Source organism: Sapajus apella, unplaced genomic scaffold (assembly GCF_009761245.1).
Source record: "Sapajus apella isolate SASKATOON/1434 unplaced genomic scaffold, GSC_monkey_1.0 scaffold14, whole genome shotgun sequence".
Classification (NCBI taxonomy): domain Eukaryota; kingdom Metazoa; phylum Chordata; class Mammalia; order Primates; family Cebidae; genus Sapajus; species Sapajus apella.
In genome coordinates, this window is record NW_022436954.1 from 27,342,973 (window position 1) to 27,370,724 (window position 27,752).

General features: G+C 42.1%; 1 protein-coding gene and 2 long non-coding RNA genes across 5 annotated transcripts in view; 2 read left to right on the forward strand and 1 right to left on the reverse strand.

Moving 5' to 3' along the window:
• Positions 1-27,752, forward strand: part of SLC1A2 (solute carrier family 1 member 2) — a 164,617-nt gene that overhangs the window by 56,771 nt on the left and 80,094 nt on the right. The window lies entirely within an intron of this gene.
• Positions 1,051-23,684, reverse strand: LOC116555128. The gene is made up of 3 exons (XR_004270391.1): positions 23,671-23,684; positions 19,598-19,600; positions 1,051-1,130 (listed from the first exon to the last, which is right to left on the reverse strand). It is a non-coding gene; the product is annotated as an uncharacterized LOC116555128 (long non-coding RNA).
• On the forward strand, positions 2,531-5,215 carry LOC116555125. The gene is made up of 2 exons (XR_004270388.1): positions 2,531-3,454; positions 5,022-5,215. It is a non-coding gene; the product is annotated as an uncharacterized LOC116555125 (long non-coding RNA).

Below are 27,752 nucleotides of genomic sequence, written 5' to 3' on the forward strand. Positions count from 1 at the left end.
TCTTGAAAAATTGGATTTGAGCAAGGGCTTTCTGTATTTGCTTGGCAATGTGGATGATACAAAGTTGTAAAGAACCTGATAATTTTCCTTACTGTCATAATATAAATTACTCATTCTGTTCACATTTTGGCCTATTTCTCCTTACTGTTTAAAATGAGTTCCTTGAAGGTCATTTGTTTATAGTTTCAGCTTTTAAAAAGGCAATTTATATTATGACCACAAAAGTTCTACACGCTCATTGCAGAGAAGTATTAAAACATATAAATGTATACGTAAGAGACAAAGTCACCTGCAATTTTTTCAACTGCAGATAATCAGTGTTGAAATGTTATATCCCCTTCTAGTCATAACATACCTCAGTATATATTTGAGATCATGTTACGTACTTTATATCTGTTTTCTAAGCAGCCCGTCTTTTTTTTTTTTTGAAATGGAATTGCATTCTGTCGCCAGACTGGAGTGCAGTGGTGTGATCTCAGCTGTTCTCCTGCCTCAGCCTCCCGAGTAGCTAAGACTACAGGCACATGCCACCTTGCCCAGCTAATTTTTGTATTTTTAGTAGAGATGGGGTTTGGCCAGGCTGGTCTCAGTCTCTTGACCTAGTGATCTGCCTGCCTTGGCCTCCCAAAGCTCTGGGTTTACAGGCATGAGCCACTGTGCCCAGCCTGCCCGACTTTTTTTTTTTTTTTTTTTTTTTTTAAGAAAAGGAACTTAAACCTTTTTAATATACTATAAAATTCTTATTCTAAATTTTTTTCTAGCCCTGGTTGTTGTCCTAATGGTCACTCTTATATTGTGTGGACAATATATAGGATCTGACTATGCCCAGCTTTATGTACATGCAGTAGATTGCCATTTGAGAATATGGGTAAGGAATTCTACCTTTTAATGGCTCTGTTATACTTCACTACTGCTGTGGTGTCATTTGCTTAACTATTTTGCAGGAATTGAACTTGGATGTTTCCAGTTTTCTTATTTCATAAATAGTGCTGCAAATGACCATCTTTGTATTGCATTTATTTTACTTAGAGATTGTTCCATGCACCGTATTCCCAAAATGAAGCCATCAGGTTCACGAACATGAACAGATTTATAATGAGTAATACCCATTTTGAGAAACATGAAGCCTGCTATCCATGATGTCTGAATGTACTTGTTTGCAAAAAGCCCACTCCTGTCTGATTTAAGTTATTGATTTAGGTTTTCTGCCTTTAATAGAGATCTAAAATTAATGGATTTGAATTTGCTTTTAAAAAATGCTTACCTTTTTATAATAAGAGATCCAATGCTTGCAATAGAAAATGTATAAATCAAATGAGTAAAAAGTTAATTATTGCCTGAAATAACAATACTTAAATAATGTGTTATAGAAAATTAGTTTTACATTTTTATGTAATAAAATTCATATAATGACTTTATATTTAAAAGAATAAGGATTGCTTTTATTCTCATTTCCCCTCATTTTTCTTAATACACTCTCTAAATTGTAAGACATTTTACATCTGTCAGTGCCATTCACTTACTTAGTCTAAATGTTTCAAGATAAGCCTAAACGACAAGAGCAAAGGAATATTCCGGACCCTCAGAAATAATTTCAAGTATCTGAGAAGGAGCCTTGAATTTTGCTGCCACAGAGAAAAGATACATTATATTCTTGACTGAAAGTAGCTGTCTTGGAATGCACCCCACTTTTACCCACATTGTAACCAAGGGCCTTCTGCCTAAGGTTCCAGGGGAGAGCTGGGAGTTGCCTAGAGTCTTAGCCAACTTAGCAAGTACACTGGCATAATGCATGGACAGAGATGCCCAGGAATATTAGTAGATTTTCGACTAAGACTTTCTACCATCTGGGGATACCAATTAGATCAAAGATTTTATTCCCAAAAATTTTATAGAACAAACCAACACCTGCCATAACATCACCGTTCAAAATCAATTAGTGATATCGTATGGGTTGATTATAAGTTTGTGAGGATGAATTTGTTTAAAAAAAACACCATGGGGTCCCCCAATCTAGGTGTATTTGATGGCATTCAATTCATTCAGGAACTCCCAAAGTGTAGCTAAGTACAAAGCTATGAAATCTTTAGAATCATTACTGCTAGACATCCTACAACCTGCTCAGAAGACCACATCAACTGTCATGGGAAGTTGGCCATGTACCATGTATTTCACATAACTATTTTTTTTGTAATTAAAGAGAAAAACAGCTCTGTAGTGGACCATGTTGTTATCTATCTGCTATGCCTTACATAGGAAGTAACTAAGGCTCACAGAGTCACCTAAGTTGTTCAAAGAGACCATCAGCTAAGATTTTTCATTTTTTGAGATGGAGTCATGCTCTGTTGCCCAGGCTGGAGTGCACTGTGATGATCTGGCTCACTGCCACCTCTGCCTCCTGTGTTCAAGTGGTTCTCCTGACTCAGCTTCCCAAGTAGTTGGGATTTCAGGCACCCACCACCATGCCCAGCTAATTTTTATATTTTTAGTAGAAATGGGGTTTCACCATGTTGACCAGGCCAGTCTTGAACTCCTGACCTCAAGTGGTCTGCCTACCTTGGCCTCCCAGAGTGCTGGGATTACAGGTATAAGCCACCACACCTGACCAGCTAAGATGTTAAGACTGGATTTCAAACTGGCCTCACTCCCTCTACAGCTGGTGTGTTGACCACTTCCTGATGTTTTGCAGCAGACATGAGGTGAAACAAGGCAGACAGCAGGCAGGACCCATGGATGCTTCTTTCCCAGTGAGCTCCAGTACACTCCCAAGAGCTAATCACCAAAACTGGTGCAAATTATGGAAAAACATAGAAAAAAGCCATGGAGGATTAGAGGAGTGAAGATGTGGGAGGAGGTGGTGAAGGGTTGGGAGGAGGGAGATCAAGTCTTTCTGTTGCTGAGATTCTGAAAGTGAGCTCACCATAGTTGGTCTCATCCACAGACATTCTTACCTTTGGTCTTCTTTCATCCTGAGAGTAAAGTCTATCATGCTTTAGGTCTCTCTACCAACAAGGTGGAAGAGTTTGAACTCTCACATTAGCCAAAGGGGCTGCCACAAGGGAAAAATTATTTGAAGCCTTGTGTTTCATCCTTGGAAACCAAGCAAATTTTACATCATGCTTTATCATTTGTTTGTATTTCTATGTATACATTATGATTTAAACTACCATGTTTCTCTGATTATAAATGTGATCGTTTATAAGAAATTTTATAACAGCATTGGGGTAAGGGAAACTACATTCATTATGAGACACATTCCATTTTCAGAAATGTTAAAACATGGAAAAATGTATAATTAGAGTTGAGGAAATTCAGAAAGATTCCTGCTTGTGGAAGATGTGTCATGCTTCTGTTGGGGCTAGGCCAGTCTTCTGATATCTATTTGTGTCCATGAGAGTAGGCACATACTTCAGTATGTGGGGCAAAATCTCAGATGTGTTCTTCAGTGACAGAGGTGGGGGCAGTTGGGGATGAGAAGTGTGAGCAGTTGCTCAGGGATGGCCCCTTCTGCCTCCCTGCCATCTGTTGGGATAGGGTTTCTCAACCTTGGCCCTACTGGCATTTGGGGCAAAATAATTCTTTGTTGTGGGGGATGATTTGCAGCATCCCTGGCCTCTACTTACTAATAGCACCTCTTCCTCTGGTAGTGGCAACCAAAAATGTGTCCAGACATTACAGAATTGCCCCTGGCTCAGAACCACTGTGTTAGGGCAAAAAAGAAACATCGGAAGAGGTGGGCCAATACAGATCCTTTGATCTCAGGACTTTTTTTTTTAAGAAGCATAGTCTCCTGTCACATAGGTTGAGTAATGTCAGTGTGATCATAGTCCACTGCAGCCTGGAACTCCTGGGCTCAAGGAATTCCTCCTCCTCAGACTTCCTGGTAGTGGAGACTCCAGGTGTGCACCACCATGCGTGGCTAATTTTTTAAAATTATTTTTTGTAGATTCAGGATCTTGTTATATTGACCAGGCTGGTCTTGAACTCCTGGTCCCAACCAATCCTCTTGCCTCAGCCTCCCAAAGCCTTGGGATTACAGACAGGAGCCACTAAGCCCAGCTAAGATTTTCTTTTTATTTCAGGAGGTCTCTTGTCCCAGTATGCCACTAATAGGATACCTTTGCCCTTTGGTAGTAGATTTGTGTCTTGGCCTTCTATCTGTAAAATGGTCAGACCCAAGGGTTTCTAGAGACCCTTCTAGGCATGAAGCTGTTCTCAGTATTTGCTAGGATTATAGGATTTTTAACCAGTAGTACCATTCTAATGGTGCTGTCTGTTGAAATTTTCCCTCCTTAAAGTGTAAAATGTATGTTAATACTGCACTAAGTGCTATGGTCATACTCTTTATTTACTTAACATCCTTTCAAGGGAGGCTTTGGCTTGTAATTTAAATAGGAGTAAGGATTCACCGGGAACCAGTAGGGCAAAAAGCACAAATAATAATAAATGCCTAAATACTGTTTAACATGCATTTAATTAAATATCAACATGATCTGTTGATGATAGAAAGGTGGCAAGACTTTCTTCTTTTCTGAAGGTCTAGCTTATGTCCACCCTTACTGTTAGGGATATTTGCCAAGGATAATTGAAAGAAACTTTTGATCATCTGACGTGGGAATCAATCATTTGTCTTCAGGCTCTCTATTAGAGACTCACATTTTTTAATGCAGCAAAGATTTACTGAAAATCCTATTGTGCTCTTAATGGGTGATTTAGCAGTGAGGAAACAAGGTCGAGTTCTCTTCTCAAGAAGGGTACAGTCTAGGGGGATGATGCACATCCATCAATCACACGGAACAACAGGGGAGTTAGACTTGTTCAGTTAGGTCAGGGGGGCCTCCTGGAGGAAGCAGCATTTGATTCAAGATTGGAAGGATGAGCAGGAGTCTGCCAAGTGAAGAAGAGAAGCTGAGGCATTGCTTCTGTGCATTTGTATGAATGGTTAAGGGAGTGGAAACCTTAAGATTAAAGAGACAAGGAAAGGAGAATATCAGCCCAACTCCATCTGTCTCTATCAGAAGGTTTCTAAACAGCCACATTCACTCCGTTCTAAGTCACCCTTAGTTGTAAATTGCACTCACAATGTAATAATAGTTTTTCAAGTAAAAAGATAAATACCATAGTAGATAAATGTCTATATTGATTATAAAATGCATCCCAATTTCAGAAACATTAAATCTTAAAAAAAAAAAAGCCTATCTTAGAAGCAAGGACAGAAGATATCAAAATTCAGAGCTGGTTTTGAAATGATTATTGCTATTATTGTCACTGTTTTTCTACTGAGGTTTCTTGTGGTCACTGCTGCCAGCTGGGAGAGTTTTCCTTGGCCACCTCTGCTGCCCAGGCACGTGCTTCCCCACCATATTGATAGAATCTCTTGCTTCCTGCTCATACCCCTCCTCTTTCCTCCCTAGCTCCTTGATTCCCAATCCCTTGAGTTCCCATTCATTTATTCCCAATTCCCTTGAGTTCCCATCTCATTCATTTCTTTCATGGTGCAGTTTAGCCATGCATGAGCTCACTGCCGACCATCTCAGCCTAACCCTCTGCAATGTACCCAGTAAGGTGGATTAGAAAACAAGGGCAGCTCTCTCTCAATGCAGTGCAGCATACCCCGAAACAGCTTGCAGTTCTAGACAGGGGTGAGACTACCATGAGGAGAAATTGTGCCACTCCACTGCAAACGGGAACTGGGGCCTTGCTGCTTTCTCAGGAGGCAGCATTGGAATGGCTTCTAAAAAGATAGGCTTGGCCCTGAGATGGTGAACATGCTCTCTCTCTGTGACCTCTGGGGCTCAGCCAAGGCAGGGATGGATAAAGAGCTAACCTGCCCTGCCTGCCAGCCAAAAATAGTGCTAACTGTGTCACAGAGCTTTTGGTAATTAAACCTTCCCTCTGCAGAAGGCTATGCCTTGGGCTGGAAAGGGGCCGTGGATGTGTTAAGGTAATTCACTCCCAACACTAACATTCTTTTCTCAGCATAGAAGCAGGCTGGAAAACCGAGTGGAACTAGATGAAGGTGGATGTTCATGACCAGGGCATGGTGTGTAAGTAGCAAGAAAATGGAACATGTGCCAATGAAGTTACTTTATAGATTAAGTAGTTCCTTGTTCTTACTCTGAATCACATGGACTTTTTTTTTTTCTTTTTGGTCAATTAGCTTATTTTAGCAACTTTTTGTTTCTGATTGTAAAAATGACTTCATTTTTGTTGAAGAAAGTTGGAAACATTAACGAAATAAAAACCCATCCATCATCTTATCATTCACAGATAGCCACTAGGAACCTTTTGCACCCTATTTTTTCTGGATGCAATATACAATTTTTAAAAAATTATGATCAGGACTGGGCACGTTGGCTTACACCTGTAATCCCAGCACTTTGGGAGGCTGAGGCGGGTGGATCATGAGGTCAGGAGTTTAAGACCAGCCTGGCCAATATGGTGAAACTCCATCTCTACTAAAAATACAAAAATTAGCTGGGTGTGATGGCACACACCTGTAGTCCCAGCTACTCAGAAGGCTGAGGCAGGAGAATTGCTTAAACCAAGCAGAGGTTGCAGTGAGCTGAAATCGCACCACTGTACTCCACCCTGAGCAACAGAGCAAGATACCATCTCAAAAAATAAATAAATAAAATAATAAAATAATGATCAAAGTATATATACAGTTTTCTATCTTACCTTTTAAATGTACACACAATGTACTCCCAATGATATTGTATCTGATGGGTTCATTTTTGAAAACCAGACCATTTTTAGCTTTTAAACCTCCTTAAGGCCTGGGCTGAGTGGGTGAAATGTCTGGGAGAACACACGTCCACGTCAGTAGGAAAGTGCCTTGGTCTGGTGTGTTCTTTAGACAGGCTCCATGGTCTCAGGAGGAACTGACATGCTGTCTGGGAGAGCAGAGGTGTTCTGGTCATTTTGGGAGGCAGAGAAGGAGTGGGAAGTTTGCTAGGGAGAGCATGATGCAGAGAGAAGAGCATGGGCTCATAAGTAAAGTGTTCCTGGCTTGGATTCTGTCTCTGGCACTAATCAGTTGCCTGATCATGGCTAGCCTACCTAACCCTCTAAACCTCAGTTTTCTCATCAATAAAGTGGGGCTAATGATATGATGCATTTCTTTGGGTTTTTGGAGGATAGTACCTTGCTCAGTACTCAATGAATGTTAGCTATCGTTAGTATATTATTGTTATTAATCTCCAACAAAGACTGGGCCAGCTGATTCCATTGGATGAGGATAGTGGGTAGGTGGGTTCACTCTTTAAGATAATCTTTCAAAGGAAGTAAAAATGTTGGTGGGTTTTAATATTAATATGTTCTCTCAGAGAGAAGGTATATTTAAGGTTTAGGGAAATCAAAAAAATAGAATCTTAGGGCTCCTTCCATTTCATTTTCCAGGCCATGAACTGAGGACACTTCAGTGCCTGGTAGGAGGTCTGGGTTCAGACCGACTAGCAGCTCCAATCTCAGCCCAGGCATCTTCCTGATAGGCTTGATGGGGCAGCCAGAAATATTTGAATAAATCATCAAAGGGTTTGTTGCATCAGCCAAGCTTTTTAGAGTCCCAAATTTAAAAGCTGAGATAAAATCTTATCTTGGTGTGTCTATGGAAGGATTCCCAGGTGCCTGGGGTTAAGGTCTGACTCAAGTCAGGACCTAGGAAGCAGCATATGGTGACTGGAGAGACCTGGGTTTGAATCCTAGCTCTGCACTTTATTAATTATATGACCTTCGGCAAGATTCACAACCTCAGCCTTTTTTTACCGTCTCATCCTAATCTGGGGTAAACATTTATAGCTTTTGGGGTTGTTGCAAGGATTAAAAGAGACAAACTATGGCAATGCCTACCTCCATGCTGGACTTAATATAGATGCTCAATAAATGTTGATGCCATCTTCCACCCCCATATCCTATAAGATGAAACAAGACAGAATAAGAAAGTGCCTAGGTTTCTTCATCTGTAAATACGTAATTGGAACAAGAAAATTAAAAACAGAAACTCACTTAGCCTCTAGGGTCTGGGAGATGTCTTCTTGTTCTTTGATTTTTAGTCTGCACTTTCTAAAGCCAATAGCGGCCTCTGGTATTTCCTGGCACATCTTAGCAGCTAGGTATTGAATATATAACAAGTGCCACTGTACTGAGCCCATTGTATGGGTGATCTCATTTAGTGCTTTCATTTCCTGGAGGAGAAAAACTGAGGCTCAGAGACATGAAGAAACTTGCCCAAAGTTTCTTAGCTGTTAAGTGGTGGAGCTGGGATTGGTACCTAGGTCTCTCTGTCTCTGAGCCCATGTTTATAACTACCCCAAACATAGGTCTCTAACTATATAGGACTTCTACTCCTTGCTGGAAAAGGTAAGTACAAAACAGACAAGAATGGCCTTTTCAACTACTAAATTGTAAGTTCCCTGAGCCCAAAGACTGTGTGTTCCCCTCTCAATCCCCTCCCAGGCATGCAGCTGGTAGGAAACCCTGGAGACACCTACTGGGAATCTAAGAATCTGGGTTAGGGTTCCTTTAAAATGCAGATGTCCTATGAGAAGTAAGCACCTGATTTCTTATATGCTTGAGTTCATTAGGTACTTATCTTTGATATGGGAGAGGGTAGCATGTTCTCAGATACCTGGGTGGCTGCCTGCAGCGAAAGGCACTGAAAATCTGGAGGGGAAGAGCTCTTCCCTATTTTCTCACGAAGGGAAGGGAGTAAAAGACAGATGAAGCGGGGCTGAGATGAGGAAGACAACTCCACAGGGTTTGTAGGATGCACACATCAGAATTACTGGCTTCTAGGCCCTGGGCATTTGCTGGACAAGGTTTGGTCATCAGTAGGCCACAGAAAGAATCCATGCCTCTGAGAATTCATAGAAAATCGCCACTTCCTCTGTTGTTGTCTTTTATTTATTATTCTCTGTGATCTGGTCTTTGATTCCCTTTGGATTCTTTTGTGATTCTTCCTTTTGATTTGGCTCTGGTTTTCACCTTGATCTCATCTGCATAGTCCACACCTCATTGCAGGCCTCCTCCCTCCGTGTCTGGGTCCCCGCAGCGGCCTATCCACATCCCTGCCTCCAGTCTTGTTCATTGCTGCTGCCAGATCCACCTCCCTCTACGTCCACCTCTTTCTGAACCTTGCCTTTCCCATCCTGCTCTGAGCTTTTGTTCTTTGTTTCCTCTGCCTGATGTATCCTCTCCCCTTTTCTCTACCAACCAAAAGCAAGTCTACCTGTAGTCTTCCAAACTCAGCAGATATTCTTCTCCTTTTGGAACCTGTTCCCAGTGATTCCATCCATGTCTCTGTCTTCTTCCTTTTTTTTTTTTTTTTTTTCCTGAGACGGAGTTTCACTCATGTTACCCACGCTGGAGTGCAATGGCGCCATCTCGGCTCACCGCAACCTCCACCTCCTGGGTTCAGGCAATTCTCCTGCCTCAGCCTCCTGAGTAGCTGGGATTACAGGCACGCACCACCATGCCCAGCTAATTTTTTGTATTTTTGGTAGAGACGGGGTTTCACCATGTTGACCAGGATGGTCTCGATCTCTTGACCTCGTGATCCACCCGCCTCGGCCTCCCAAAGTGCTGGGATTACAGGCTTGAGCCACGGTGCCCGGCCTCTTTTTTTTTTTTTTTGAGACCAGACCTCACTCTGTCACTGAGGCTGGGGTGCAGTGGTGTGATCTCACTCACTGCAGCCTCCACCTTCCAGGTTCAAGCAGTTCTCCTGCCCCAGCCTCACGAGCAGCTGGGATTACAGGGGCAAGGCATAGTGGCTAACTTTTGCATTTTTGGTAGAGATCGTGTTTCACCATATTGGTCAGGCTGGTCTCTAACTCCTGATCTCAGGTGATCCACCTGCCTTGGCCTCCCAAAGTACTGGGATTACAGGCATGAGCCACCACGCTCAATCTCTGTCTTCTTAATTCTAGTAGTGGTGACATGTGCCTGCATCAGTTGGTCATGTGCTTCCTCCCCTCCCCTTAGGGCATTATCTACCTCTCGGACATGACTTCTTCCCTGTTTGCTTTCCTCCCTGTCTGTGTCAGGAGTTCTTTAAATTTAATGTTTCTGCCTCATTTATTGAGTATCTGCTACATGCAAGCACTCTATTGAGGGTTGAAGAAAAAAAGAGGAATTATTAGGTTTGCTCATCAATAAATACTTGAGGCAAGATCCTCAGAAATGCGTGTCCATTGGCCTTCTCCAATTCTAGACAGTTTTTTCAACCCCAGGGAGGCCAAGCCAAGCATGCCTCTGGCTCTTGCATTCCACATCTCTCTTATGTAAAAACAGATGGCCAAGGAATGCTTCGGCCATAGCACCTGTTGACAGGCCTATCCCTGGGGAGGCTTTCCTCATGCATTCAAGAATCTTTTAGCTGTGTTAGGAACAACTCCTCCTACAGAACAATGAGGGGATAGTGTCTGTGGGCTGGGCACTTTCCGTGAACAAGAAAGGCCTGAATTCGCCCAGGTGCAGCCCAGACTTGTCACAGGAAGCTTGGCCCCAGGCAAGGTAAAATGGGAAGCTGGCTTGAGAGGAAGAGATACCTTTTGTGACCTCTGCATTCCTGAAGCTCTTTGTCCTCATTTTTCTTAGGAACAAAGGCATTCATTTAACAAACATCTATGCCTGGGTGTGGTAGCTCACATCTGTAATCCCAGCTCTTTGGGAGGCCAAGGCAGGAGGATCACTTGAGGTCAGGAGTTGGGGACCAGCCTGGACAACATGGCAAGATTTCACTTCTATTTTAAAAATTGCTTAGCACAGTGATCTCTGTTTTTCCAGTGCCTACCTGGCAAAAGGCCTGGCACCAATGTCAATATAATCACTGCTCTAAATAAGCTCATATCTAATAAATCAAATGAATGCAAACTATTGAAAGTAAGGAAGGCAAATATAAGCACGCATATGTCCACCTCTTAATTTTGTGTCCATGGCAGATATTGCTAATTAATCATAGAATTAATTCACTTTGAATCTGAATTTGAGCGAAGATTCAGCCTTGGGATCCTTCTCAACACATCGCTCCAGCAGCCACTATCACTGATTTGGACTTTGCTCAAGAGGTGAAATCTGCTTGTGATCTTGTTTTGTTTAAAATGGCCTAAATGGCACTGGAACTGGGGAGCAGAGGCTCAACAGAGAGTGTACTGAGTTACTGTGTCTGTTTAGAGCAGACTAGGAGACTCCATTCATGGGGGTGTCCAAAAGAAACCCCGCTATGCAGAACCCCTGTACCATTTCTCCTTCAACCTTCTAGCTCTCATGCCTCCTTTCTGTCTGACCTCTGGGGACTCCTCTTCCTTCTCATAGCCATCAGAAGTGGCTGTTTTGCAATGTTAAACTCTCATCCCTCCTGAAATCTTTTTTCTTGTCTGTTTTCTCAGTTGGAGAGCTAATTTTTTATGGCAGTTTTTACTAGCTTTTTGAAGTAGTTAACTCTCAAATCTATCTTCAGAGGTGTCTTTTTTCCAAAGTCTAAACTCCTCCCTTTGGCATGAAGCCCTTCTACCCTCTGACCCTATTTATCTTTCTAGTCCCCTCTCCAGTCCCGGCTCCTTGCCTGCAGAACTTCTGCTGTGAGAGCGCGGTCGTCTTCCATCCTGGGTCCAAGTTGTGGGCCACCCATGGGTAGTCCTGCTCCCATGCCTTGGCATGTGCCCCTGCCCCTCCTTGCTGCTTTATCTCATCATATCTACCCTATGAGTCTCCATTTTACTGTCATTTCACTGCGAAAGCCCTTTCTGACTTCTTTATGATTTCAGAAGATAACAAGTGCTGTGAACCAAGGATCTTACTATCTTACACTTTGAGTCACTCAACAAACAGCGATTGATTGCCTCCTCTAAGTCCCTACTGTGCACGCTATGAACCTGCCCTCAAGGAGCCTGGAGTCTGTTTACATTTCTGTCATTAGTTACTCTTGTTTATAGGCCAAATCTCTGCCACTAGACCAAATGCCCTGTGGTCAAGAGCTGAGCCCCAATCACTGTATCCTCTCAATCCTGTGGGTATGCCAGATGCTCAGCACATCCTGAGTTGAGTGAAAGGCAGCTTCTTTCCCTATCTGGTTTGCTGGTGACTCTTTTGAGTGTGTGGTTCTCGGGGAGGCTCACAAAGGGTTGCAGAGCTGGCAGGGGAGGGAGCAGCCCATGAAGACAAAAGAAGGGAGAAGTCCCTGCTGTATGCTTGGCCCCAGAGCAGCAGGAGCTGCGATGGAAATTGATGCCTCAAACGGAAAGCAGTCATGGCTAAGATGCATTAAGAACATGTGTCTGAGTTTTAATTGCAGCTCTTATGCTTAATAACTGTGAGACCTTGAGCAAGTTACTTAATTTCTCTGTGACTTGGTGTTCTCACCTGCAAAATGGGTCTTAAAATAATGTAAACTTTATAGAGAGATTTTGAAGTTTAATTTAAAACATGAGTTAAAATGAATATAAAACATTTAAAATAATTCTTGGTACAAGCATTGGCTATTACTTAGATTTTCCTGGCAGTGGGATTTACTGGTAATTTTCATATTCATCATTGTATCTTTCTGTAGACAAAATGTGTATTATTTAGCTAATCTGGAAAATATATCATAAAATGATTTCTTTACCTTTTTTTAAGAGATAGGGAAAGAATCTGGTTGGTGAGGGGGTTATAGTTAACTCTGGTAACCTCTGCCCCTTGTGCTATGTCAGTATTTCATGGCGTGGTTGGTGGGGGAAGGTAACTTCAGGCTCCCCCTCTTCTGCCTGTCCCCATCACTGGTCCCCTCCAGTCCCAACAGTCAGATGCTCACAGCAGAGGTGCCTACCTTCCTGAGTGGTGCAATGACTGGTGTCCAGTGTGCCTTGCACAGACAGCAGGGAATGAAATCACCCAGCCGTTCCTCTGCAAAGAGGATGCCACCCTTAGACAGTGCAGTCATAGGTAAGTGGCCCCAGTTTCCCCAGAACTCAGCAGAAAGTTCTGAAAGCTGGAAGGCCGTTTGCAGAACCCAGGAGAGAAAGGAGGGAGGGCAAGTCTGGGTCTGCAAAAGCAGGAGCAAGGTCTGCACATTTTATGAAGTGTTTTACAGTGGAGCTGTAATTGGAACCCTGGTATTTAGCAAGAGTTATTAGGTGTGATGGTCTTAGCACTGTGAGTCCTTTGGCGGCATACGTGATACTGGCATGAAACAGACCAGGCGTCATGGACTGGGTTGCGTGGGTTCAGCATGCTACTTAAATCAGCTTGTTTATTGTTTTTAAAAGGAATGTTATTTTTTTTACTCTTGGGGCATTCAAAACTCCACTTAGAGACAAACCAAAAATATTTCTCAGTTACATGCTCGCTGTTTGAATCAGAGGTGCTAAGCCTAATTGGATGGTCCAATTCTCTTACTACCTTCTGGAGATTAAAAGCTCCTCTAGCTCACTTCCAAATCAGAGTGCATGGAATTTGATCCAATCCAGGTGCTCAGGGCTCCAGAAGCCCTTCCTGTTACAGAGGGGGTGAGTGAGCAGGCTGAAGAATATGCTCTCATTGCTCCAGAATAATTTATCAGTCCCTGAAGCTGAGACAGCAGGAAGGGTCTCCCATTCTTTTTGAAATTCATAACCAGCACGTCATCTGAAGAAGGAGGTTGGCCTTCTTTTTGTCTTTCACCATGCGAGGGATGGCAGCCAGGACTCAGCCTTTTGCAGCCTCAGAGCCATGTCAGAAGCAACAACTGATTGGAGTAGAACAAAGGATCTTAACTAAGGGCTATGGGTTAAGGTCTTCAGCGGTCTGAAATTGTAAGAAAAGTTTGTCTGTATGCGCATTTTCAGGGTGAGAGTTCCATAATCCCATCAAGCATGCACTCACAGGATTTGACCTGTGCACTGTGTAGCGAGCGCTTGCTGCTCGTAGCATATACCAAGCTTGCTCCTGCCTCAGGGCTTTGCATCTGCTGTTCCTTCTCCGAACACTTTCCCCCAAGATCCACATGGTCACTGTAACTGTCTTCAAGTCACTGGCTAAATGTCACCTCCTGACCACCTTACCTTAAATATCCGACTCACTAGCACATTGCTCCATTATTCTTTACAGTGCATATTCCATATGGCATTGTTTGTTCTTACCTCCCCCTTTCAGTACGTAAGCCTCTACGGCGTTCACTGCTCTACTGAAGCACAGAGAACAATGCCAAGCCCTGAGAAGATGCTCAGCAAATATCAGTTGAATGGGTGAATGCATGAACAAATTAATAACTTAGATTATGTTTAGGTCTCACATGTAAAAAAAAAAAAGTTTTAATGATGGGAAAAAAGGGATCTGAGTTATCAGTGGGGCTACTTCTTAGCCATGTGTCTTGGGTTCCAGATATTTCATCTGCTATGAAATGATCACCTGACATTGCAATAGATGTTCAGGCAGAAGTCTTCAAGGGATTTCACGATGCTTGTACATATATTATTAATTTCTGCTTTTGAATACACCAGATTTGTGTGTGTGTGTGCCTCTGTGTGTGTGTGTAAAAATGAAGGGGCCACATCCTGGTGCACAGATATTATTATTATTCTGGTGCACAGATAATAGGTCATCTCAATTTGAAGACAAGGATGCTAATACTACTGCTATCAATGGGCTACAGGAGGTCCCCAGATTCCCAGGGGACCTCCATCCTGGTTGGTGTCCAAGCACTTGACACCAGAGTGAAAAGAAATTCAAGGACTAGTTAGGAAACTAGTGAAAGTATGTAGAGTTATTGCAAGTGAAAAGTACACACTCAAGAAAGGGGAGTGCATGTGTACTCAAGAAAGTCATGCCAAGCAGGGTTTGGGGCTTCTACCTTTGTGAGTTTCCTTAACCAAAGAGTGGAATGTTAATGAAGATTCCTGAGAAAAGGTGAAGATTTCTTGGAACTGAGGTGCCACTCATTTTTACACCAAATATGGTTGTTTCTGGAACTGTCATGGTACCAATAGGTATGTGATTTGGTATGCTAATGAGCATATATTGAGGTCCTAGGTGAAACTTAGGTCAAATCCAGTGCTATGTTGGGTCCTGTCAGTCTTAGCCAGCTTGGCCCACACCCTGTTTTTCAGGTTTTTTTTTTAATCAGCCCCTAGCCTATGCTGCTCTTTCAACAGTTTCCTTTGTGCTAGTTTTGTGAAACTGCTGCCTGGAATTTTCTGTTCTCCTATAGGCACTCTTTATTATTCTTGTCTTATTACTGACACACCGGTGTGGTGTTTGTGACTTGTCTGAAGGCTCACGATGTATCAGAGCAGGGCAGTGATAGAAACCCCACTCGCAAACTCTAGCTCCACTCTAGAACCATAAGTGTTCTATTCTGGAAACGATGTCCTAGGAGTTGAATACAGGTGGTCAAGACCAGCTTTGGGCTAGTATTTTCTGATGCATGAACTTGAGTGTGAATGGGATATAATAGCCTCTGTTACTGAATGAGTAGGGTTAAGGTTCAGAAAAGAGATGCTGCATTTTTCTCTAATCTTTTTAAGTTTCATTTAATTTTTTAATTTTTTTTTAGGCAAAGTCTCACTCTGCCACCCAGGGTGGAGTGCCGCGGACAGATTACTGCTCACTGCAGCCTCAACCTCCAGGTCTCAAGCGATGCTTTCACCTCAGCTTCCCAAAGTGCTGGGATTACAGGTGTTAGCCACCACACCCAGCCATTTTTCTCTAATCTTGCAGGAGGCAACGAAAGCTACCATACTAGAAATTATGCTGTGCCTCCTTTTGAACCAGGGAAAAAAACAAACAAACAAAAAACCACATTCATTTGAGAGGTTCATTACATCTGAGAGAAATAAACTCTAGTTGTCTCTTCTAGACAAACTGCTTTGATTTTCAAGCATAAACCTCAGAATCATTTCAGGCAGAAGGTTACCTTTTGTCAGTATCTGCATTAGGTGAGCTTGGAGCCAAATCTTCACACAGAGCTTATTACATCTATGGTAACTTCCTTTATAAATGATAGCTTCTTAGACTTATCTTTTAAAAGTTAATATTTTCCTGCATTAAAACAAATGCTGTTTTCTTCCAAACATCTCAGATGGCTGTTCACCGTTTCTCAAAAGTAGTTTTAATTGTACAGCATGATACATGAACATGCTAATCCTTTTAAAAGTAAAAACCTACCAAAAACTTACAAAAATATGCAAGAATCTCTCTTTACATACCTGTCTCCAAAACCCTCATCCATTTCTAGAGATAATTCTTACCTATCATTTCTTAATTTTTCTTTCCAAACGTTACAAATGTACACATGCATATACAATTTTCAACATCTTATTTACATCTTATATATTTTTCCATATCAGCTCATGCAGCAATGCATCATTCTGTTTAACAGGTACGTACAGTTTTATTGTATCAAAATATATCAGAATTTATTAAGCACTCCTCTATTGATGACATTTCGGTTATTAGTCAGTTTCTTACTGTGATAAACAATTTTGCAAAGAATCGACATCTTTGTGAACAGAGATACACATTTCTCAAGATGGATGTTAAGAAAAATGTTTTGTGATGTGAAAGGGTATTACACATCTTAAATTTTGACAGAAACTACCAAACTCCCCCCAACACTCAATACCGGTTTGGACTCCCGTGTTAAATTTACCTGTCCTTGCCAATCACAGACGTTGTCAACTTTTTAAAGACGTTTTGTCAATTTGATGTGCAAAAATTGGTATTTTCACTTGCTCTACCCTGATTGTTAAGGTGGGTGAGAATGTTCTTGTATGCTGCTTGTGATGCTCTATACCTTAGTAGGTTTTTAACAGGATTTTAAACATTTTCATGAATAGGACTATTTCAGAAATGCCACTTCTCCAGGATTGCTATGCAGCTGGTAGTTAAAAGATGCCTTCATTTGTTAGCATTGGTAGGTAATAAATACTTAAATACCTGTTGGTAAAGTGCCCCAACCCAAATTCACTTCCCTCTATCCTAGGTCTCATTACCCCCACTTCTCCCTCTACCTCTCTGACGTGGGACCTCCCTAGGAGGCAGCAATTAAGAGGTTAATATGTAACATCACAGGGGGAACCGGAACCTTCGAGAGAGGCTGCTCTAATGCAGTTCCAGCCTCTATTCAGATAGTTTGGTATATTGATATACCATTTAAAAAATATTTCGACAATCCCCTCCCCCACTCTCAACCAAATGTACTCAATCTATGTTTTATGTAAGTCCGCAGTGTCTGGGAGATTCACTGTAACGTACTGCTGGTTTGCTTCTTGAACTGGTCACTGCTTTGTTTGTCAATTTTCCAGGATTATGCTTACATAATTTCCTTTTGACCTTAGCCTCCACGCCATAATCCCAGAGGGCACACTGGGGGAATAAGATGACCCTTACGTAACTTGTTACGTAAGAGTCCAGAGAAGCTGGATCTCACTTCAGTGTCTGCACAGTTTTCTAAGAAAGTTCATTTTGACAGAGTTTTCTGTTGTCTCTTTCAATGGATGAATTCTTTAAGAGCATTCCCTTTACTTGTGAAATGCCAAAGAGGAGGAGGGAACTAGGACAATACCGATTGCTACTTTGTAGCTGGCACTAATTGCATCTAATTTATGCTGCAACCTTCTTCCTTTGTATGGATAAGGAAACTGAGGCTCTTGGGGACTAAAGTGAGTTGCTGAGGATCCTACGGCTAGAAAGGGGTAGAAGTGGGCTTTAAAGCCAGACACCGGTTCTTCCTCCAGAATGTCTGTGTGATTCAGAATTGTGCAGGACGGCTCTGTTTCATTTCCCATTCTTTTGAAGTGATCAGTGTTGTCCACTGACTATACTAAAGCAGGTAGGGAGCTCAGATCATTCCAAAGACTTCAAATCCCTTGGAGGCCAGACTACCAAGAGCTCTTTCATCTCTGTGCCAGGGATGCCCCGTCCTGGCTCCAGCTGCGCCCAGATGGACTAGACCCCTTTGTGGCCCGTATTTTGGACTCTTTCCTGTCACTCTTTGCCCTTTACCTCCGGCTTGGCACTGAGTTAAGGCACACACCAAAGGAACAAGTCTCGTGTAATATGTTTGTCTGGCATGAGCTGGGTCCCGTTGCTGCTCTTCTCTGCTCAGAGAAGTGACACGTGAGCAGAGAGCTCATGTCAGTGTCTCTGCATGGCTGATATTACAAAGCCTCAAGGACAAAAGCTTAATAAGAAAGCCTGAGGAAATGGGGTTTTAGTCATTTGAATTTTAGGGTCACTGAGGGTTGAAATCAAGAGGGCTTTGTTGTTAAATATATTTTAGATAATTCCCTCATACTTTTAATCCTAGCATTGAAAAAGCAATAAATGCACATGGGAAAACATTTAAACAGTGCTAAGGAGAATGCAATGATCAGTGAGTTACCCCATCATTTGAGATACCCATTTACTCAGTTCTCCCTAGAGGCTACCACTCTCAGTAGTATCCTGTGATCTTTCCAGAAATATTACTTGTCATCTCTGTATATACAATTATACGTGTATATTTTTATGCTTGTCAATCTTCTGTCTATCCAATATCCGTCCCTCCATCTATCAATCTGTCCATCTAACTTATGCTGAACTTTCATAGTTGAAAATCATCAAAAAATGTTTGAATCCATTCTCTCATTTGATGTGGTGTGTTGAGCCAGTTCACCTCTGACAGAGGGTGCTGTGAGTCACCAGGTTGCCTATCTGAGACCCAGTCCTCATTATAAGGTCCTCCAACTGGTAAAGGTGTAACATGAAGCCACACACTAACCAAAGAGCTCCCTGAGAGATTTTGTTTCCATACCCTGCTCTGCATGTTTCCTTCTGGAGTTCGTCCCCTTCAAAGCACGATATAAGAAGATGCCCTGTGGAATGGATAGTTCCAGTTAGGTTTGATTTTGTGAAATCTCTTCTTCAGCAAATTCTGTCCTAACGTACTCCTTGATACAGAAGCATCCTGACCCACAATCTTGCTCACCACATTGAGATTCTCTGATTATGTGTTTCTTACTGAATGACTAAATATCCCAACAGAGGGAGGCCAGCTCCCTCTCCAGCAAAAATTTTTCCGTTAAATGGCAAGAATGAAGAGCTGAAAAATGGCTATGACATCACTCTTGATCATAACTTCCCTCAAACTACTGCATGAGAAGCCAGTACTCTACTGGGTCTTGGCATGGGGCAGTCACAAGTAGAAAACAGGATGATCCCCAAAGAATTGCCCTTTAGAGAGCCGTTCACAGACAGGAAAATCATGTGTTGATTCTGTTCTTGATTCTAGCCAGATCTTCTAGAGAGCTCTAGATGCTGACCCCTTCATCTTGAAAAGCTCAGTGGAGACCTGGGTCCTAGCCTCTGCCACTTACTAGTTATGTCATCTTGAGCAGGTTTGTCTTAGTGGGTAAAGTAATTATGTCTGTTTCAAAGGATTGCTTTGTTTTAGTTGCAAGTGATGGAAGCCTAACTTAGTCTGTCTTAAGAGAACAAGAGAATGTATTAGCTTATTAACCAAAGAGTCTAGAAATAACTTGAGGCATATCTGGATCTAGGAGCTAAAATCTTATTATTAGGACTCATTCTCTTTCCATATCTCTTTGTCTTCAAACGCAGGCAGGTCATTTCCTTATAAGCTCCCAGCAGCTTTGGACACATTCTGACAGGTGAGATACCTCAGCAAAGAAGAGCTCCTCCTTCCCACTTTTTCTAGCCAAAGTCTTAGGACTACATCTCATTGGACTAACTTGGTACACATGTTCACCCACAAATATATGTGGTCATGGGAATGGAGTAACCTGATTTGCCAGGCCTGAGATGGGCATGGTTCAGTTTCATCCAAACCATTGGGACGGGATTAAGAAGGGGAAGTGCCCTGAAGAGAAGTTGAGAGGATAGAACCAAAAGAGTAATAAGCAGACACTAGGCAGGCAAAAAAAAAAAAAAAAAAAAAAAAACAGATTTCCTATGTAGTGTCTAAGAGGGTCAACAAGTGTTTTCTCAAAAGGGTCAGTTAAATATCTTAGGGTTTCTGTTGCAATTACTGAACTCTGCTCTTGCAGTGAAACAGACAATAGGTAAACAATAGTCTTCAGTATGTTCTAATAAAACCTTGTTTATGAAAACAGGCTGTGAGCTGGATTTAGACCATGGCTACAGTTTGCCAGCTCCTGGTCTATGCAGATACTACAATCTTCTGGTCCCACATGTTCCAGAGACCTCAACAAATAAGATCTGGCACGTGCAAAGCACTTAACAAATGTTGGCTATTATTATATTGTTATTACTGATGCTAGAATAAGGATAATAACAATGATCCTATTGATGGTAATTATAATGCTAATTAGATAATGATATGATGAATTATGAGTCATAAGTCAGCAGTGTATTCCAGGATTGTTTTTACACTGTTGGAGGAGCTTCCCCTCCACATATTCAGGCAGCTGGAAGGCAGTGCAGTGGCATCCAACTCAAACATCTCATTTTATAGATGGCTGTTAGGCTCAGATAAGAGGCAGCACATGTGCCAATTCACACAGCAAGCTGAGGCAGTTTTGGAGTTTGCAGCTTTTGCAGCTGTTTCTTCTGCAACCTTGAAGGACTCTACCCTATAGGTAAAGTCTATGGTACACCAACGATATGCTTATGTTATACCATGGTACATCTAATACATTTGAACATGCAGGTGTAGTTAGATAGATAATCCTTGAGTTTTGGATCCATACTGAGTAGTGTGATAGTGTTGGTAAGATTCCTGAGCTGGTGGAAAGACCTAATTTGGGACTAGCATGTATTACATGACTCATGAGAACTCCCTGCTGCTGAGATGATTCAGATGTCTGTTTCACACAAAGATTACCAAACACCTCTCGCCATGTTTGAAAACAATGAATAGTTACTCACTGCCTTTCTGACTACCCTCTTTGTCACTATTTTGATTGGCTTAGCATGCTTGCATCCATTTAAACAGCTAGTCTTCAGTTCGGCTGCATGTTGGTAGGTGGAGTCTCCTCTAATCCCCCATCAACGTGGATACAGAGAGGCCTGTGGGCACTTTTCTGTATACTCAGTGTAGACCCATTCACAAAATTCTTCATGATTCTGGCAAAACCCTCCCTGGATTTTGGTTAACCAGCAGCTCTACAGTAATTCAGGAGGTGGATATTTTACAACCACAACTCTTTAGCTCTTATTTTCCCCAAAATTTATTTCCAACTTTCATTACTCTCGGTCATTTACATAACTCAAAGCAGAGAAATATTTTTCTTGAGTTAAAAGAGGTGATAGAATCTTCTGGTCCCAAGTACTACAGAGACTTCAGTAAACTGAATGCAACACTTGGGATTTGGTTTACTACTCTTCTAAGCCAAGGGTCAGCAAACTTTTTTCTGTAAAGGGCCAGAGAGTAGATATTTTAGGCTTTATAGGCCATATGGTGATCTATGAGATGCTGACCCCTACTGTGAGTGCTAGTAAGTTATAAATGTCAAATTGAAGAATGGAGTATTTGAATTGACTACCTAGTTACTTGAGCATAGTCATACAAACTAGGGTCTTGGAGTTTGACCAATGTAGGTTTAGCTATGTGATTCTGCAGCATACGAGGTGATTTTAGGCACATTGGTGGTCTTCGTTCCTTGTCTATAAAATAAGGGTAATATAGCACTCTACCTGTTTCTTCCTTCTTCCTGCTTGCTCATAGAGTTGTTGTTGTAAGGATCAAATAAAGGAAACCACTTATCTTGGAGCTGGTATGTTCCATAAATATTGAGAGTATAATCAGCACTGTTACTAATAACAAAGCCCTTTGGGTAAAAGCAACTGTTCAAGAGCATATAATTAATAAATGGATTGGGTCACCCTCAAAGGGGTCAGATAGAGATCATCAGGAAACCTTTCTTTCTTCTTTTTTTAATTTTAATTTTAATTTTAGTTGCAGCGTACATGTGCAGGATGTGCAGGCTTGTTACATAGGTAACCCTGTGCCATAGCGGTTTGTTACATCTATCAACTCATCGTCTAAGTATTAAGGCCAGCATATATTAGCTATTTTTCCTAATGCTCTCCCTCCCCCCACCCCACCACCCGAGAGGCCCAGTGTGTGTTGTTCCCCTCCCTGTGTCCATGTGTTCTCACTGTTCAGTTCCTGCTTATAAGTGAGAACATGAGTGTTAGGTTTTCTGTTCCTGTGTTGGTTTGGTGAGGATAATGGCTTTCAGCACCATTCCTGTCTCTCCAAAGGACACAATCTCATTCCTTTTTATGACTGCATGGTATTCCATGGTGTATATGTACCATGTAAGAAACCTTTTTTTAGCATCTTCTGTGGGAGGATGTCTGAAGAGACTGAATCAGATTTTTAAAAATATTTTTTAAGTTTTTTTTTTAAATTTTTATTTATTTAATTTTTTTGAGACTGGGTTATGAGACTGGCTAATTTTCGTGTTTTTGGTAGAGACAGGGTTTCACCCTGTTGCTCAGGTTGGTCTCGAACTCTGGCCTCAAGTGATCCACCTGCCTTGGCTTCCCAAAGTGCTGGGATTATAGGCATGAGCCACCACACCCAGGTGAGACTGGATCAGATTTCGCTTTGCATTGTTGTGAGGACCCTGGTAATATCCCATGATAGACTGCCTTCCTTTCTTTAAAAATGAAGCCTCGTGTTCTTCAAAGGAAAATCTCAAATTAAGAATCCTTTCCTGAACATTTCCTTCAGCTGTATAGTTAAGCTAAATGGCACGCCCAGGGTCCAGATCATCAACGTAGTCTGAGAGCCAGTGGTGAGGAGTGATTACAGGCCAGAGGAGTACTGGGATCTCTGCTCATTTGTTCCCAGTGACTTCATCAACAGCTGCCCTTGGTTGTGCAACTGCTGTTGCTATGGCTGAAGTTTGAAAATACTTAACCTGAAGCTGCCTATATAGCCAACATCTTGGGGGAAATACAGCTTTCAATAAGTACGTTTTATGGGTATTTGTGAAGAATTAGCAGTTATGAGGTTGAGGTTGGGTATGTTGATGATACTGGAGAAGGAGAAGTTTGCTTGAGAGTGGCAAAATGAAACAACATAAAACAATACACATGCTCCCCACTCCCATCAGTGCACATACTCTTAACTACTTTGAACAATTGAAGGCTATGTCTATGATGCTGTAAATAATGAAATATTGAAGAATGCTATTCTCATCTTAAAGTACCAGGTTTGACCAGGTGCAGTGGCTCATGCCTGTAATCCTAGTACTTTGGGAGGCTAAGGTGGGAGGATCACTTGAGGTCAGGAGTTCAAGACCAGCCTGGCCAACATGGTGAAACTCCGTCTCTACTAAAAATACAAAAATTAGCCGGGCATGGTGGCACGTGCCTGTAGTCCCAGTTACTCAGGAGGCTGAGGCAGGAGAATCGCTGGAACCCAGGAGGTGGAGTCTGCAGTGAGCCAAGATTGTGCCACTGCACTCCAGCCTGGGCAACAGAGTGAAACTCCATCTCAAAAAAATAAAATAAAATACAATAAAATAAAAACTACCAGGTTCTTGTAGCTGCATATTGTAATGAAAAGGGATTGAGTTTGGATGAAGACAGACCAAGGTGTGATTCCCAGCTAACATTCCGAGCTACTTGACAATGGGAAAGTTACTTAACTTTGCTTTCTCATCTGTAAAGTGACTAATAGTCATTTCTCATATTGCACAAAGTATCTGTCTTAAGGGATGTTGCAAAACAAAACAAAACAAAACTGCTGTCCAACCAGACTCTACAAACTGTGAGTCCAACTCACCAAATCTTCACATCCTGCCCCCCAAAGTGGGCTGGTAAAGCAAAGGCTGAAGTCATGTCTCAGCATTTGGGCACATACTGAGTCATTACTCTAGAGAGTTCTAATCTTGGGGCTACTGTTAATAAGGGGCCATGCAGAGAAGACAGTGAAGCCCTACTCTGCCCCCTGTAAGCTGCCAGTCAGTCATTGATTATTCTTAAAGCACTGCCTCTGCCTGCTCTCAGGAAGGTGAGGTGACATATCACTTGCTTTTGTTTTCACACCTGTCCCCTGGGAACCTTTGCTCAAAGTTGTAAATTATGTGACATCGTTAGTAACAGCAATTCATTCGATCTGTGAAATCACTCCCTACCTACTTGTAGCCTGGTGAATACATTTTCATTCCTTTTTTGAAGATTTTACTTAATCATACGAAGAAAGCTCCCATCTGTACAATGATGGAACCAAAAGGGACAGCGGCTGCTCACTTAATTAGAGCCAGGCAGGTATGCCCATGAAATCAAGAAACAGTTTACTTTCCTCTTAACACTCTTTTTGGAAAGACAGCAATGGAAGCCTGATGATAAATGGTAATTGACACTTGGCATTGGTGTCAAGGAGGCAATAAGGGATGGTGGGGACTGTGGCAGACTGGAAAATCCATGCCTATCTAAAGGACAATCACTTCTCAGTTCTATCTGATTGTTGCCACTCAGGAAGCCAGCTCTCATCTTTGTAAATGGACAAAACCCTTTAGTAACTTTCAATAATAAGATTGAAACAAAGTGCGTTGAAGATTACTTAAGAAAAGCTTAAATGAGCAGTGACTCATGATTGTAATCCCAGCACTTTGGGAGGCCGAGGCAGGTAGATTACTTTAGGCCTGGAATTCAAGATCAGCCTGGCCAACATGGCAAAATCACATCTTCACTAACAATACAAAAAAAAAAAAAAATATATATATATATATATATATCAGGCATAGTGGTGCATGCCTGTCATCTCAGCTACTCGGGAGGCTGAGGCACGAGAGTTGCTTGAACCTGGGAGGCAGAGGTGTAGTGAGCTGAGATTGTGCCATTGCACTCCGGCCTGGGCAACAGAGCAACACACTGTCTCAGGGAAAAAAAAAAGAGAGAGAAAGAAACACTTAAATGATTAACAATATGTTACTATCAATTAAAAGGTTTTAGAATAAATTTCCAACTCTTCATCATTAACATTGTTAAAGTTACTGTTTATTCAGCTTAGCAATAAATAAAAGGAATCCCTACCTTAAAAAGATGAATAAATTCTGTGACATCTGTTATTTTTGGTATAACAATATAGATAAAGTTAGGTTTTCTTTTTCTTTATGTTTTTGGTTTTTGCTTTTTTTGTCTGTTTGTTGTTTTTCTGAGGCGGAGTCTCATTCCTTCACCCAGGTTAGAGTGCAGTGGTGTGATCTCGGCTCACTGCCTCCCAGGTTCAGGTGATTCTCCCGCCTCAGCTTCCCCAGTAGCTGGGATTACAGGCATGCACCACTATACCTGGCTAATTTTTTGTATTTTTTTAGTGGAGATGGGGTTTCAACATCTTAGCCGGGCTGGTCTCAAACTCCTGACCTCAGGCGATCCACCCATCTTGGCCTCCCAAAGTGCTGGGATTCCAGGCATGAGCCACTGTGCCCCTTTACTGTGCCTGGCCAAAGGTTATGTTATTTGAGTAGCTGAGAAAGACACCTGTTTGGAGGGTAAATATTTGATCAACTGCGTGTGGATGGGGGATGAGATCGCTCCAGGGGGCAGACCTGAGCAATAGCTGGCGGCTGTTTGAAGATCCATCAGGTTTAGCTCGGTGGGCTAAGGAACTTAAGAGTAAGAAATGAAGTAAAAGAGAAAGAGGAGAGACACTCTGAAAAGAATGGGGAGGAAGAACAACGTTGCTTTAAATGAAATTGTATTGTATGTTCTCTGGGTACATGTGTGATGCAGACTTCTTCCCTCTCTCCCAATAAAATTCAATAGCAATTTCTCCCTAATGGATTTTGGAGTCAGATCTGTTCTCAGATAAGGGACGATGGGCTGAGTGTATGCTCAGGGCAGATGGGGAGATGGTGGGTGGAGGAAGAAAGCACAATTTTCTATGGCAGAAAAGCCTGCTATTTCTGTGTTAACTCAAAGCCCTAGGATATAGTTGAGTCCAGAGATCTTATCTGGACTTATCTGCAGGTCTTATTTGACCCCTCTCTCTTAATTTTGTCCTAGCATGTAATTCAATCTACCAGTTTTTGCTGAAGACCTATTAGGTGCCTGACATTGTATGTGTCATTATATAGAGGATTCATGTAAAAACAGGACATGTTCCTTGCTTTGATAATCTAAGAGTCAACCAGATAGTCACAATTGAGTCAACCAGTCAGTCATAATTTAAGAGTCAACCAGATAAGTCACTCAGGAAGAAACTATCCTAAGTGATAAATTTAAGAGTTTACAAGTTGAGCAGAGACAAGCCTTTCTTCCAAGGCACTTGGGATGAACACGTTTCACCTCAGTTGCTAAGGAATTGAGTGGTGTTAATGACCCAGTAGCCAGCATACCACATCATCACCACTTCCAGGGCTGTTGAAAAGACGTGGTGCTGCTGGAATGACTTCAGGAAGTGCGTAAAAATTCAAGTCATGATCACTTGTGGTAATTAGAAGCCCTAGTTGCTTTTGGCAAGGTCACTAAACATTAGTTGGCGCTTCTGGTGGACCTCAGGTTTCCTAATTCTTTCCTTGTGTTTTGTTTGGGCTTCTGTCTAAAGGAGATGCTTGAGCTGAGAAGGTCCTGCCACTCACTGTCAGAGGCACTTCCCAGTCCCTGTAGACTTGGGTCCCCTTAGTACCTCCAAATCACTAGTCTCTCAACAATCCTTATTAAGCATCTAACATGGGCAGGGCCCAGGGATAGATGTATGGCCCTTCCTTCACAGAGTCTAAGGCCTAATGGGAGAGACAAACCGTATGAATGTGATGAACTGTGCAACGTAAGATCTTGGAGGCACGAAAAGTAGATTGGGGGCTCAGGAAAGGATTATTCAAAGAGGCAACATCAAAGAGTTAATTAGGATTTCAGGTTCAAATGTGCAAAGTAATATATTCCCCAAACACCATGAACTGCATCTGTGTATGGAAGAGGTGGGAAGGGAATGGATAATGCAAGAGGGCGTATTGCACTTGTGGACTATATGCCACATCAGCACAAAGCCCTGTGAACCAGTCTGTCTCCATAAGCTACCAGAGTTGAGAATTGCACATTCTTCTCTTCAGAAGAAATTCTCCTGGGGAGAGCATCACATTTCAGGGGTGACTGGATGGCTCAGTTTATCACTTGTAAATTTAGCAGATCAAACTGGTTGAGAAGAGACTGGGCAGTCAGTAAACTAAGTGGACTGGTGGGATCAGCAGGGACTGAATGTTTAGTTCACGTTCGATAGCCACAAATTTAGCAGCTCATTAGAAGGAACCAAGATAAAGAGCTACACAAGTCCTCTGGGAGATCTTGAAATGCATCCATGGGCGATGGAAGCCATTTAGAGGCATGGTGTTGCTGAGCCTTTTAAACATGTGATTGGCTGAAGAAGAAAGATGTTACTTTAGTCTGCATTTCTCTAGGGCAGGAAGAAGTGAAGAAGGGAGGAGCAGAACACTTCAGCCTTCGTCCCAGGAAGGGAGGCTGAGAAGCAGTATCTGGCTGAGCATGTTGCTTCTCTGAGCAGATTTCTGTGGATAGGAAACTCGCCGTGTCTATCACCTTCTGCTGAGGCTTTTTGTAAACAACAAATGAGATAGTATAGAAAACACTTAGCAAGAGGTCTGGTACTACATTAGTTTCCTATTGTTGCAGTAACAAGTGATCACAAATCAAGAGGCTTAAAACAAGACAACTTATTATCGGATAGTTCTAGAGGCCAGAAGTCTGAGTTGGGTCTCACTGGGCTAAAATCAAGGTATCAGCAGGGCTGCATTCCTTTCTGGAGACTCAGAGGAGGAGTCTGTTTCCTTGCCTTTGCCAGTTTCTAGAAGCTTCTCACA